This window comes from Eptesicus fuscus, chromosome 10 (assembly GCF_027574615.1).
Source record: "Eptesicus fuscus isolate TK198812 chromosome 10, DD_ASM_mEF_20220401, whole genome shotgun sequence".
NCBI lineage: Eukaryota > Metazoa > Chordata > Mammalia > Chiroptera > Vespertilionidae > Eptesicus > Eptesicus fuscus.
This window is the reverse complement of record NC_072482.1, coordinates 75,743,605-75,759,302: the sequence shown is the minus strand read 5'-3', so window position 1 is coordinate 75,759,302 and position 15,698 is coordinate 75,743,605.

Here is a 15,698-nt window from a genome sequence, read left to right as displayed (position 1 = left end):
GTGGCCCAACGAAGTACTGCTGGGGTGGTCATAATAATCTGGCCACTCAGTGTATATTCATGTACACATCTACATATCTAGATTGATTGATTGATATACATAGAATATAGTATTTAGTGGACTTTCAGGTTGACCACTACACTGGAGAAGAGAGAAAAATATGAAGTGTCATATTTTGATTAGGGTACTTCTGCTTTGTTTGAAGCTTTGCAATACAACTATTCTTATGAACTACTTGGATACAATGGTAATAAACTGCACATAATTTTTATAATCTCTATATATAAAAGGCTAATATGCAAAGTGTCCCCTTGGGAATTTGACCTGGAGACCGGGAATTCAATTGTTCACTATGATGTGTGCTGACAACCAGGGGGCAGTGTGGAACAAAGGAAGGCCCCAGCTGGCAGCTGGGGTAGGAAGGCCCTGATCAGCTCTGATCTCCTGCCAGGCTTAGGGACCCTATCCGTGCATGCATTTCATGCACCGGGCCTCTAGTAAACCAATAATAAGCCAGCAACTAGTGTTCTAGGAAGAAACAAAAAAAAGATTTTTTTTTTAAGGCCACTATTTTTATCCTTAGAAATTTAATGATGGCCCTTAAAGAGCAAGTTCAGAATACTGGTAAAGACATAAAGATGAGAATAGGTGGAAGTGGAGGTCACAGATATGACCTACTCAAGACATTTATCTGTGCCTTGGAGAAATATTAAAGAGAACAGGTAGCCACAGATATTTTTAAATATTATTTTGTATTAGTTTCAGGTATACAGTATAGTGATTAGAAAATCATATACTATGCAAAGTGTTCTCCCCTGATATTTCCAGAAACTACTTGGCACCATACATAGTTATTACAATATTATTAAATATATTCCTTATACTATACTTTACCTCCCATGACTAGTTTTGTAACTAACAATTCGTACTTATTAATCCCCTAACCTTTTTCAGCTAAATCCCCTCCCCTCTGGCAACCATCAATCTGTTCTCTGTTTTTATGAGTCTGTTTCAATTGTAATTGTTCATTTATTTTGTTCCTTAGATTCCAAGTAAAATTATATGGGATTTGTCTTTCTCTGACTGACTTATTTCACTTAGCAGAATATCCTCTAGGTCCATCCATGTTGTAGCAAATGTTAAGATTCCATTCTTTTTTATGGCCAAGTAATATTCCATTGTATATATGTACCAGATCTTCTTTATCCACTCATCTATTGATGAGCACTTGGGTTGCTTCCATATCTTGGCTATTGTAAATAACACTGCAATGAACATAAGAGTGCGTATATATTCTTTGACATTAGTGTTTTGGTTTTCTTCAGATATATACCCAGAAGTATAATTGCTGAGTCATAAGGCAGTTCCTTTTTTAATATTTTGAGAAAACTCCATACTGTTTTCCATAGTGGCTTCGCCAATCTGCATTCCCACCAACAGTGCAAAAGTGTTCCTTCCCTTTTCTCCACATCCTTCCCAACACTTGTTATTTGTTGATTCATTGATGATAAACATTCTGACAGGTATAAGGTGATACCTCATTGTGGTTTTAATTTGCATTTTTCTGATGATTAGTGATGCTGAGCATCTTTTCATATGTCCATTGGCTATCTGTATGTCCTCTTTGGAGAAAAGTCTATTCAGATCCTCTGCCCATTTTGTAATTGGATTGTTTGTTTTTTAGGTGTTGAGTTGTATGAGTATTTTATAAATTTTGGATAGCAATCCCTTATCAGACATATCATTGACGAATACTTCTCCAATTCAGTAGGTTGTCTTTTTGTTTTGTTTATGGTTTCCTGTGCTGCGCAAAATCTTTTTAAAATGATGTAGTCCCATTTGTTTACTTTTCTTTTGTTTCCCTCGCCTGCAGAGAAATATCAGAAAGAACATTACTAAGAGCAATTTCAGAGTTAACGCCCTGTTTTCTTCTAGGAGTTTTATTGTTTTGAGTCTTACATTTATGTCTTTAATCCATTTTGAGTTTATTCTTGTATATGGTGTAAGAAGATGGTCCTATTTCATTCTTTTTTTGCATGTATCAGGGTTAATCTGTGCAGTATCTAGTGAGCCTGTCAGAAGCATGAGCCCTAGCTGGTTTGGCTCGGTGGACAGAGCATCAACCTGTGGACTGAAGGGTCCCAGGTTTGATTCTGGTCAAGGGTACATGCCCAGATTGTGGGCTCGATTCTCAGTAGGGGGTGTGCAGAAAGCAGCCAATTAATGATTATATCTCATCATTGATGTTTTTCTCTCTCTCTTCCTCTCCTTTCCTCTTTGAAATCAATAAAAAGATACTTATAAAAAAGAATCACTGACTTCAGAACTTTTGCTGGAGTTATTGGAAAACATTCCCTTTTTCTACCAAGGTTATACATCATGGGGGGGGGGGGGGGCGGTATGACTAGACCTCCAGGCAGTGATGCTGATTCCATTTGGAGCCTGATACAGACATCAACACAGCAGAAAGTAGAGGATAAATGTGGGCTGAGACCTAATGCTGAATTTAAGTGCTAAGCCCTGATGTGTTGAACCAAGTACTACTGTATATCCTTGGACTGTGCACCTGTAAGAGCCAATGAATCCCCTTCTTTGGTTAAATAATGATGGGTTTTCTGTCACTTGATGCAGATCACATCCAAAAGCTCTATTTTATTTCAAACTCCACCTAAATAATGTAAGAAAGGACACCTTAAAGTGAATTTCAAGATAACCAAAATAATTTAGTATGGCCATTAATTTCAGTATCTGTCCCAAGCTCTGACCGGCACAGCTTGCTAACCAACACTGAAATAACATTGGGAGTTTTGAATTTCACCTCCTCTCCTTTCCCTCCCTCCTTTCTAATGGAGGTGCTTAATGAGTAGTGAAAAGTCTCAAAAGGTGAATGAGAAAGACAGTGTGATTCTGATTCCCAAAAGCTAGAGCAGTGAACCCCAAAGATATTCAGCCCAGTAGGTAAAAACTTGTTTGGCCTCACTGATGTTATCACGGGTAGTTCTTCCTGGTATACTCATGGAGAGCGGATAGTAGAGTTTCTTCTTTTGAGTGTTAGCATTTGAAGTATTCAATGCCAACAGACTGGCTTTATTAGTTTTTACATTATTTGAGAGGACATAATAAGTTAGTGACTTTCTAAAACTCATGTGGTTATATTGAGCTTGATTTATTGTTTATGTCATGACATAAGTATATAATAATTGATCCATACAAAAGAAATACATATGTATGTTATGAAACACTGCTAAAGACTGTTTCCCTTCCCAATATTTATTAAAAGCTAATCCCCAATCTGATGCTATTTGGAGGTGGGGCTTTGGGGAAGTGGTTAGGACATAAGGGCAGAGCCCCCATAAATGGAATCAGTGCCCTTATAGAAAAGACTTATAGAACTCCTTGGGCCATTCCGCTATGCAAGGACCGAGTGAAAAGACAGTCTTTTCACTCTGTCCTAATGCCTTGGTCTTGGACTTCCCAGCCTCTAGGACTGTGCAAAGTAAATTTTCATTTCCCATAAGCCACTCAGTCTACGGTAGTCTGTTACAAAGCCCAAATGGACTAAGACAAACACCCAGAACCAGAATTCAATATAAGACTAAAACATTGCCAACAGCAGTGAGCCTATTTTTGTGCTCCCTCAGTCACATTCCCCTACTATCCTAACATAAAACCACTGTCCTGAATTTTGTGTTCAACATTCCCTATGTTTCTATATGGTCAACATTCCCTAAGTTTCTATGTGTGTGTGTGTGTGTATATATATAGGAGTTTTATGTATATATATATACACATACACACATACCCTTAAATAATCATACTGTATGTAGTCCATTATGGCTTGATTTTTTTCATTCAACATACTCCTACAATTTATCTATAATGTTAAGTATAGTTGCAGTTCACATACTTTTCCTGTTGTATAATATCAAGCCCTTATTTGCTATCTTATATTATTGTGCATCTCTTTCTGCATACCTAATGTAATCTGGGGGACTAGTCATGGAAAGAATATATCCTAGCCTGTGTCTATATGAAACGTTCATGGTGGGAACATAGTTTCTCTCTCGGGAGTTATTGTTATAAAGAAAAAGCTGCTAACTCTATTACAGCCCTCCCAGAACAAACCACAGCGATATCTTCATAAGAAACTAAATAGAAACTGGGAAAAATTCTCCAAAAACTATGAGGAAAAATTATCTAATTATTTTAATTATTATACTCCATTATGGTTTCAGAAGTGAAAGGAAAAGTATTTTGTTTCTCTTTAAAATACTTAACATATAGCTGTTAATACTAAAGTCAAAGTTCTGTTTGTTAGTTGGATCTGTATTTCCATATTATGCCAAATACCTGGTTAAAAATTAAAATTCAAAAATGCCTGCCCAACTGGCCTGGCTCAGTGGTTGACCTATGAACCAGGAGATCACAGTTTGATTTCCAGTCAGGGCACATGCTTGGGTTGTGGGCTTGATCCCCAATGTGGGGCAAGCAGGAGGCAGCTGATCAATGGTTCCCTCTCATCATTGATGTTTCTAACTCTGTTTCCCTCTCTCTCTTTGAAATCAATAAAAATATATTTAAACATATATATGTGTATATACAGTATATATATGTATATATCATTCATCAATTAAAAGGAGCAACTTACTAATATGTGCAGTAATATGGATAAAACTAAAAAACATTATGCTAAGTTAAAGAAAGAAGATGCAAAAGATCACACATTCTATGATTTATATAATAGGTCTAGAAAAGACAATTTATAGACACAGAAAACAGATTGTAATCACCTGGGGCTGCACATAGGAGTGAGCATTAACTACAAATGGGCAAGAGGGAATTTCTTGGAGAGGTAGAAATGGTCTAAAATTAGATTTTAGTGATGGCTGCACAACTCTATAAATTTACTACTAAAATTTTTAAGTATACAGATGAATTATGTGATATGTGAATTATACTACAATAAAGTTATTAAAAATGGAAATGATGTCTGTCCTAATGTCCCTAACATACTCAATCTGATTCTTTTTGTTTGTTTGTTTTTGTTTGTTTGTTTGTTTTGATTTCACTTAATTAATCCACTCTTTTAGTTGTTTGGGCTTTTGAAGAAAAAGCTTCAGTCTGCTAAAAGTTAGCATTTACATCAACAGTTTAATGTGCCAATTTAAAAGTAAAACTGCACTGAGAGAGAAAGGGCAACACGAGGTGACCCTCTCATGAGGACTGCATCTGAGTGAGTTGGATTACTTGCTAAGGGACATAGAATATGGCATTGGGAAGAGCACCACCTCTCCACAGAGGAGGGATATCCTAAAAGAGCAGCAGATTTCCCAAGGGATCCTATGTCATGAGGAGGAAAGATTACAGGAAACTTCTACTAACACTTTATTTTCCTTCCTGGAGCTCCAAGAGAGGTTTCAGTAACTCTGTGGACAGGTCAATAGCTACTTACACTATAGGGTTTCCCACAGCCCGCATTATAACTTATGTCTTGCCTGCTGTTTTTAAAACCCTCTTTCCTTTGCTCAGAAGCATTTAAGTGTTTTGTTTCCACAAGTTTGTAACTCTCAGTTGCGTTTGGTTTGGGAAGTGGTAGTTGTTAATTGAAGTAGAACATCATGCACCAAAGTCTCCAAAGGAAACCAATGATAGAAAGCCAGAGATAATAGGATGATTTGGCCAAATCAATCCCATTCTTTTGGATATAATTTTAAACAAAAATTAACCTTTTTACCTCAGATCCAGAGCTAAAATATAACAAAAGAAGGCTAAAATTTTAAAAAAGATTTTAAATTTATCATAATGTGTGCAGAGCAATTTAGATCATTTAAGCTCATTTCCAAAATAACCAGTTTTGTCTCTGTTATCTTTATATTTAAGAAGAAAAAAATTGGCATGAGTTGTCCTAATGATGAAAAGTCCTATAATGTTTTTACATATACAGAAATAATGTAAGTACAGTGTATTAGTGTAGAGTTTAATGCTCCAGAAACACGCACTCAAAAAAAAAATTTAAAATATTACCATTCTCATCATTGTACCTGCAGAGAATGTGTAAGATGACAGTGTGTTGAAATAGCTATCACCCAAAGTTTGCAATTCATTTTTCTTTTGTTATGAAAAAAAGAATCTTGTTCTATATATTTGGTTTCCCAACAGGTCTGACTTTCTATGGCACTCTAAATATTTTTTTAAAAAAATAGATATCAGCCCTGCCAGTGTGGTTCAGAGGTTGAGTATCAACCACAAGGTCACGATTTGATTCCTAGTCAGAGCACCTGCCTAGGTTGTAGGCTCGATCCCCAGTGTGGAGCATGCAGGAGGCAGCCAATCAATAATTCTCTCTCATCATTGACGTTTCTATCTCTCTCTCCCTCTCCCTTCCTCTCTGAAATCAATAAAAATATATTTTTAAAAAATAGATATCAGTCACTTGATTTAAAAATTCAGGAGTATTCTAGGATGTGAGAGAGAATATTTTATTTCAATATGCCGTTTTTTGATAAGTGAAGGATTTTAAAAAACAACAGAGATTTTTAAGATAATATTATTCTTTTAACTAGTTTCATCTATTATATATCAATAACCCTTCTGGTATCAAAGATGGAAGTCTAATATAACATGAGTTGTTTTTATATGTCAGTTTTATTTTTAAAAAGAGCACATCTGAACCAAACATCACTAAAGAATTTAGTGATGATAGCTCACCTAGAGAATTTCTCATTAAAGTCACTCTTTAGCATTTCTCCCACGATTTAGTAGATTTCTGTTAGTGTAAGTTGCTGTTCAAGACCTAAGTCAGTTCTCATATCTCACCAAAGTCCCATAATAAAAAAAAAAAAAGAACTGTGGAAGAAAAAGGTTTGCTTGACATCCCTACCCTATCTTCAACCCATCAAGGTCATGTGCTAAAATTATATTTTTCAAAAGAGTGTAAAGTATTAAACTATAAATTTGTAGACCCAGACAGCTCATTATGCTATGGGCCTATGCCCTTCTAGACTAGTGGTCGGCAAACTCATTAGTCAACAGAGCCAAATATCAACAGTACAACGACTGAAATTTCTTTTGAGAGCCAAATTTTTTAAACTTAAACTATATAGGTAGGTACATTGTTATTAACTTAATTAGGGTACTCCTTCAATAGCACTGTACGTGCACACCTGCACATGGTATTTTGTGGAAGAGCCACATTCAAGAGGCCAAAGAGCCACATGTGGCTTGTGAGCCGCAGTTTGCTGACCACTGTACTAGACCATTTAAGGCATTTCATAATTCTTACAAACCTGCTGTGCAAACAAAAGACCTTTGCCTTGATAATACCCTGCAAGGAAATAACAGAAATACACTTTTACTTCCATGTTGTAAGAGTCAGCCCCAAAGGTCACTGAGACTAGAATCTGACCAAATCTAGTCAAACAATAGGGATGTTTGCCTGTGCCCAGAACAAATTTCCATTGGTTGTATCATATCTGTGTCACCTTTTCATTAAAGATTTGTTTAAAAATCTTAAAAGGAGAGTATATTCTGACCTTTCAAGGTATGTGTAGAAGTAATAGCACCAACTGAAAGAACAAAAAAATTGTTTAAAGATATGTTTGACCAAGCATTTCTTTCTTCGACAGCAAGAACATCATTTATTAATAGAATTCCATAACTTTTTAAAATCACAAAACGTTCAGAAGAGATACTAACCCAGCATCAATTTAAAATAAATATAAAAATAGTTGTATCTGCATTTTAATCTTTGGTGATAGTTTTGTTTATGTGTTTCTTTGTGGTTTTTGTTTGTTTGTTTTGTTTGTTTGTTTGTTTTTAAGTTACTAGCATGGCAAAGAAACTTTTGATTTTTACCTCCCAGGGTCAAATCTAGGCGATATCAATCACCTACTGTGAGGCCCTTAGGAAACATGCTATATCTTTATTCTGCCACGGTCAGGAATTCATAAATTTAATTTGGAGCAAAAAAGAATGATCATTAATGAAACGATCATCTAAATCACCAGAAAGTGAAAGGAAAGACTAAAATGATTAGAGTTTAATACTGAATAGATTCTTAATTTGGTGATTGAGAACATAATTTGCTTCTCATCCAAAATAATAGGATTGAAAATCCTTCTCTTCCCCCCCCCACATATTTTAATTTTTAGAAAGGGGTTTCTTTTGTTATTGTTGAAGGTCATATATCCTTTATAATCTTACACCAGCCCCAAGTACAAATGGGGAAAAACTGGAAGTATATTGTTAAAAAGGGCCATAGAGATAATAGTCAAAACAATGATCACCATAACAACAACCAATATTTACAAGTGTTTACTATATGTTAAGCACCAAACTAAATCACTTACAGATATCATCTCAATTAACACACCCAAAACACTATTGAACGCATCCCTGCTGTTACCATGTTAAGTGATAGGACACCCACCGAGACCTAGCAAAGTTAGGGGACTTGTCTAATTTCACACAGCTAGTTAGTTGTATAAGCAGAACTTGGACCCAGTCCCTTGGTGTTCTACTATGTCATAATATCTTAAGAGAAAAAAACATTAGAAAAATTAAAATTCTATTAAGAATGTTTATGTTATAATTTAATGGGATGTGAGCAGGTCATTTTCCATTCAATATTTGTTTTACTCTCCTGTCCAAATTCATTTGAGAAGTGTTATCCTGGGAAGGTTGTTCTCAGTGTGGTCAGTCTTGCAATTGGGTTAAAAGAAAAAAAAACGTATTCATGTGAAAGGCAGGTTAATATCTCCCTAACATTCTAGTTAAAAATAATACTGGCTTCATCTAAAATATGTCAGAGTGACCAGTTAAAAAGATCCCAGTACAGTCAATCAACTGTTTGTTTTGTTTATAGACTAACCCAAGAAATGTTTGCCAAATTTTATTACTGAATTGATCTAACCCATGTCTATTTCTGTGTGGGAGCTCTGTGGTATATTCAAATGACTGGATGAAGAATTCCTAAATTCTTCTACTAATGGGTTCTTTAGAATTGATTTAGAGCTTCTAACTATAAAATGACCCTCCTCTCTCTCTTTCAGAGGACTGTCCTTTGCAAATTTTAGGAATGAGTATCAGATGACCTTCCTCGTCATAGACCATGAATCTGGATTTAAAGCTCTTCATCCTAATGATTCCTCAAAAAAAGAAAACCAAGACAAAGAAAGCCTGAGGTTTGTTCTCATTATTATCGTTGTCATTGGTATAATGACATTAGAATATAGTAAACTCTCAAATGACAGAAGAGCCCTGTGTTGTTTGAAATTGAAAATAATAAACCACCTTTTTTCAGTTATAATTTCTAAAAATAAATGCTATGGACTAATTTGTATCTTCCACCCTCAATTTATGTTGAAGCCCTAACCTCCAATGTGGCTGTACTTGGAGATAGAACTTTTATGAAGTGATTAAGGTTAAATGAGGTCATAGAGTTGGGTACAATAGGATTCCTGAGTGTCCTTAAATAAGAAGAGAAAAAGATCTCTCTCCCGAAAGTAAAGGGAAAATCATCTAATGATACAGCAAATAGGCAGCTATATGCAAGCCAGGAATAGAGTTCTTACCAAAAACTAACTATGCTAGTACCATAATCTCTGACTCCAATCTCCCAAACTGTGAGAAAACAAGCATTTATTGTTTAAGACACCCAGTCAATGGTATTTGCTATAGCAACTGGAGTTAAGAAAATAAACTACTATCAAACCTTGAAAGTATGTTGGAAAAATTAAAATTAAAAAAGAAGCTTTCTACTTGTTCTATGCCCTTATAAATATACCTGCTGCATGATCAGATTGATAGCACTTAAAACAAGCAACTTAGAGGACTTTAGTGAGGTCCAATGCTGGTTGGTAAACAACCTGCACATTTTTACTGGTAATTCCTCAAAAACAGTAATTTTATAAAGCCATAAAGCCATTTTATTGAGTGTAAGTTAGTAACAACATTAGTTGAAATGGATCACATTGATGAGTGTTCTCAGATATGTAGTCAGAAAAAGGTTGTTCAGTATTTTTCAATTAATTCTGAATTCCAAATAAGAAGTGAAGCCCATGGATACTTGACTTGAACTAATTATAAACTTCATAGAGAATTTGTGCTATGCATTTTCTATCAAACAAAATATTCTCCTCTATATACAGTTAATTTTATCCTTTATGCTTACAAATACACTGGCAGAAACTGAATTGGTTCCATTTCTTTTTACTAATGGACCCATAATCCTGAGTTTTAGCAGAGTATATTTAGAGACTATGTTTCCAAACTTTCCTTGCAACTAAAGAGGGCAGCCAGTAGGATGGAAGAGGAAGTGATATGTAACTTCCACATCCCATTGGTATAAGGAACCTGCTTGCCCTCCAGCCTCCTTTCTCCCCTTCTTGAGGGCCGGTGAGGGTAAGCTGACTTCACCTACACATGTGAAGGCACCTCCCAAAGGATGACAGAGTAAAAGATAGAAGAAATCTGGGTCCTTGGTGTCCTTGTAGAGGAGAATCATCCATCCACCTGGGACCACCTGCCTTTAAGAAAGAGAGAAATAAATGTATGGTTTATCTGAGCCACTGTATTTTAGAGTTGTGTTAGTACTTTAAATAATGTGCAGATCTCACAGTTGGCACTGTACTTCCCATATGCTATGGTCTAGAACATTCATCCAATCGCTAAACTATTTATTAAGTACATATTATGTACCAGCCCTGCTCTAGGCTCTGGCCATACAACTAAACCAGGCTTGCAAAGTCCATGGTTCTAGTGCCCATCTCCTAGCCAGATAGGAAGGAAGCTGATAGCAAGTTGGCCTGTATCTGTTTTCTAGCCATCAATAAGCAATATTTAACTTATAAGTGGTTTACAGGTATCTTTCATATCATCCACTGGATTTATTCTCTTTAGGAAAACTTGGGAGGCTTTGCTCTTGGGCTTTACATTAAAATACAGAAAAATCATCGCTCAAGCAAATCTTTCTAAAGCTTCATTGTTATGGCAGAAGTCTGTGGCACACGTTTCTATTACGATTTTCATTTCATGTGGCAGCTCTTTCTGCAGTAGTGACAAGGGAAAGGAGAGATTCTACATTAAATGAGAGAATGCAGGATTGTTCGATTTTTCCTCCTCTCTTTCCTAATATTAAGTAGATCTAATAAAAAATATCCTAGAATTAGAAGACTTAGGAGAACATTAAACTGGATTTGTAAAGTTTTTACCTCTCACTCTATGCCTGAGTTTTTTTCAGCCCACTTGCTCATTAAGGTAAACTCTGTCCTTCATGTACACAGACTTGCCTGCTTTCAAAGTTGTGTTATGGAGCATGTCTGATTCAAGGTTACCTCTTGGGTCTAAAGAACCATGGTGAGTCTTTCTTTAGACTTGTATGTTGTTTGCCAGCTTTAAATCTTAGTGTTGTGGCATCTGACCTACAGTTCATTGAATTACATGTGAAAAGAGAGGGTTAGAGTATGATGAACACCAAGAGGACTTCTTTTTTAAAAAATATATATATATTGTTGATTTTTTACAGAGAGGAAGGGAGAGGGATAGAGAGTTAGAAACATCCATGAGAGAGAAACATCGATCAGCTGCCTCCTGCACACCCCCCTACTGGGGATGTGCTAGCAACCAAGGCACATGCCCTTGACCGGAATCGAACCTGGGACCTTTCAGTCTGCAGGCCGATGCTCTATCCACTGAACCAAACCGGTAAGGGCAAGGACTTCTGATAATTGAATGCATTTATGAACCATTGATCATAAATGATATCAGGCAAAGATGACAGCAACACTTCACATTACCATTATTGATCTCCTTAGCTAGCCATCAATCTCACTCACTAGTACTACAATCACTCCGGAGGCCAAAATAATAGGCCAGCACAGTTATAATTTAGTACAAGTAATGGGACATAATGGTCACTTTACAGTAAATTAAAATTTAATAAAATAACCCTGGGCAGTGTGGCTCAGTAGTTAAGAATATGGGCCTGTGTCAAAGGGCTGGGTTGCAGGTTTGTTCTCTGGGGGGCACATGCAGGAGGCAACCAGTTGATGTATCTCTCTCACATAGATCTCTCTCTCTCTCTCTCTCTCTCTCTCTCTCTCTCTCTCTCTCTTTCTCTCTCTCTCTCTCTCTCTCTCTCTCTCTCTCTCTCTCTCTCTCTCGTTGTTCTCTCTCCCTCCATTCCTCCCTTCCAATCTCTCTGAAAAACAATTGAAAAGATATCCTCTGGTGAGAATTAACAAAAACAAAATTTTTAATAAAATAGAGTCAGATTTCAGGAGGCTTTTGAGCAGAAGATGAAAATCAATTGGTCAGCAACACACAAGGGTACAGTGACAATTAAGTGGAATAGACAAAGAGGTGCAGAGTTGCATACAAAGTCAGCACATTGTTGCAGCTCGGTGTTTGCCATCAAATAAAGAGAATGACACATCAAGAAGTGTTCATTAGAAGTGGAGAAAAAAGAGAGAATTGGCAGTTTGGCCAATTTGCAAACCTATGTGCCTCCTGGACAGATAATGGGCAGTATGAGAAAATAATTAAAGTTTGAATTTAGAGCATATTTTTCTTCCCTGGGAAAGAGAATGTGAAGTCCTTTCAAAAGAAGCCTGTGATGTTTTCCTTCTCATAAAAGATAAAGCAAATTATTCCATCCAATGCAACTGAGTCAAATTTGAACTTCCTGAAAATTTACCAGTAGATAAACCAGGATTTAAGTTCAAGGACACATTCCATGCCTAATCTTCATTTTACAACTTTTGAAGATAAATTTTCCTCTGCACTGAAATCTTTCAGAGATAGCCCTTTTTTGAAAAGCAAATTGTTAGAAGTGTGCAACAAATTGGCCAGATGTCTCTGGGGCATAAACACTCTCTTAAAAGAAAGGTAAGAACTTCTAATAACGACCTCATGCTTTCAAACCACAAGTTTTCTGTCTAGTGCTTTGAAACAGTAATGTTCAAAGTATTTTTCTTGTTATTGAAAGAGTTCATACAGTTTCTCCAACGTGCTTCTCTTCTCACAGAATGTAGTTTATATTTTGGGAGAATTTGGCACAGCTTTAGTTACAGCTTCACTGATTTCCTTAGTAGAATCCAACAATAAGTCATCTCCCTCACCCATTTGTCCCTTAGTGTTTATTAGCAGGAATAGACACAAAATGTCAAAAGAAAAAAGTATTACTCATATTAATCTACTTTCTTCACGACTTCACATCAAGATACCTAAATAACAGCCTTCTTCACAACTTGCTCCCAAACTGGCATCCATCCCTTAGGAAGTTTTTGCAAACACCCCCAAAGTTCATTATCAACTAACTTACCCTTCCCAGCCAAAATGTATCACTGCAGGATAAGTGTATTTAATTCTTGCTTATCTAAATAATAATAATAATAATAATAATAATAATAATAATTGCTAGGCACAAAAATCAGCATGTGGCATGAAGCTAGTTTTGTTCCCTTCTAGAAATTGTTTTTAAGTTGCAGACCTTGAAAATTAGACAGCAGAAATCTATTCAGTGGTATGGATTACTATGATTGCTACTATCCCCCAGACAGCCTGACTGGCCTATAAACTCAGGTGTAGCAGAAAACCACACCTTCTCCCTTTCCCCAAAAAAGAATGACTCCAAGAAGCAAAACTTTTACAGCTTCATAGCCTGGTGTACAGTAAGGCCATCATTCTGATTCTTAATCATTATCCCATTCCAGAGCCTAAATAAATACATTTTCTGTGGTTACTTTGCATATATCTCATGAGCTACACACACACACACACACACACACACACACACACACACACACACACACGTTTCATAAAGTATTGGCCAATACCCATTTCACATAGTTCTTTTAGCCTAAAAATAACTTTAACTTTCATGTCTTACCAAGACTGAGAAAAGGGAGGGCAAATCAAAGAAAACTAGTTTGGGAATCAGTGGGGGAAAATTTAACAGGCCTGCTGGGTGTTCTCTTAATACTGTCTTGGCTCTCAGATTAAATTATTATACTTTCTGCGTTCTAGGACTGGGTCATTTGTGCATGAGGACAAAGGCAACTTCAACTTGATATTTCTGTCATCCCTGCTGTGGGAAGAGTCTTTTTCCTGGTTTATAACATCAATCACCCTCGCAATAAATCTTGGTGGTGGATATGGTCATTTAAATCTCCACCTGCACAAACAACAGAAAATAAGAGAGCTCATAAATCTCTACACTGGTGATTAACAAATTTTGAATCCTAGGCAAAGATATTATGGTGGTATGGGGGGGTCTCACTAATTCATTAATAAAGACTGATTTGCTGACAATCTGTTTAGTTTACAGCACAGGGGGAAAGCAAACAAGACCCTGCTAACAAAACAAAACGTTAGAGGTTAGCGAATTCCCAGCTGAGCCCAGGATTAGAGATATGATATCTTAATGTAGGAGAGGGGTACAGGCTCCCGGCCAAAAGCTCAGATGCCACGCTTATGCGCTGCTTCAGCCCCTCATCTTCAGTGCCTAATTGCAGGGAAACAAAACCCAGGGAAGTACTAGTAAGAGGGATTCATGCCTTCAGTCTATCCAGTTTCATCTCATCAATTTCATTCCATCGCTTGGTCTCTGGTTCCCCTCGCTTTCTTACTCCCCAGATTTTCTTATTCTCTAGTAAAGATGGTCCGGGCCGGGGTCAGGAATGGAAAAGAACCTTTCCCAAAGGGATAATTCTGTTTAGTGTTTTGGAATGTCAGCTTCACGTGAGGATGTAAAGAGAGGCAAAGGCAGCAGCATTGGGAGGGAGAAAACAAGAAGTCTCGGACCAGGTGATGTCTGCAAGCAACTGATTCTTAAGACAATATGAAATACACTCTAGAGAGAAATCTAGGGGAAAGTTTTTAATTCAGTTAAGAAAAGGTTATCACCACACACTCATGCTACCCTACCTCAGTCCCCTCACTCCCAATATGTGTGTGGCTGCCTGTGGGTGTGCAATGGTGGTGTGTTTGTACACCCCGGCAGTTCCTTGATATCTTTAAAGTGACCAGGGGCAGGTGAATTTTTTTGGTACTTTTTCTGACATTCCCCCTAAAGATTCTACGAAGAACTTGTTTCTTCATTTACCCCAGTTGAGGCTGGAAGATCTCTTGATAAGACTGTTGTAGTCTTACAGGGTGTTGGCAAGAGGTAGCTGATCTCTGCCTGGATTCTAAGTGGCGTTTTCTTTCCAGGGGGAGGCAAGAGGGATGCTTGCGAGATTCATGGGTGGAAGACCCGGGGTGGGAGTGGGGGGGGGAGAAAGATCTGGTCATTTTCCTAAAGTTCGATACAAGCAGCTATGACCTCTTAGGGGGGAAGGCAGGCCTGAGGAGATGGGCGGATGAGCGCTGGAGAGGGGCTGTGGGTGCGCCCCGCTCCTCCTAGGCCCAGCTCCAAGGGGAAGAAGGTGTTGGTATTTCGTGTTGCTGTTGAGTAGATTTACATTACAAGTTGGAAACCGGGGCCTGTGAGTGAGAGTTTCCCTCCGGTTGGGAAAGGGGTCTAAGAGCGTCGCTGGGGCCTGGGAGGCCCCTCCCCTGGGCTGCAAGGATCCGCCTCTCTATTCCCCAGATAAATTCCTAGTGTCCACCAAATTCCTCAGCGCGCTCTCACACTCCTCTAGGCCACGGCTCCGGGGCTGGGGGAGCAGGGCGTCGCTTTCCTTCCCTAAGAAGCCCTG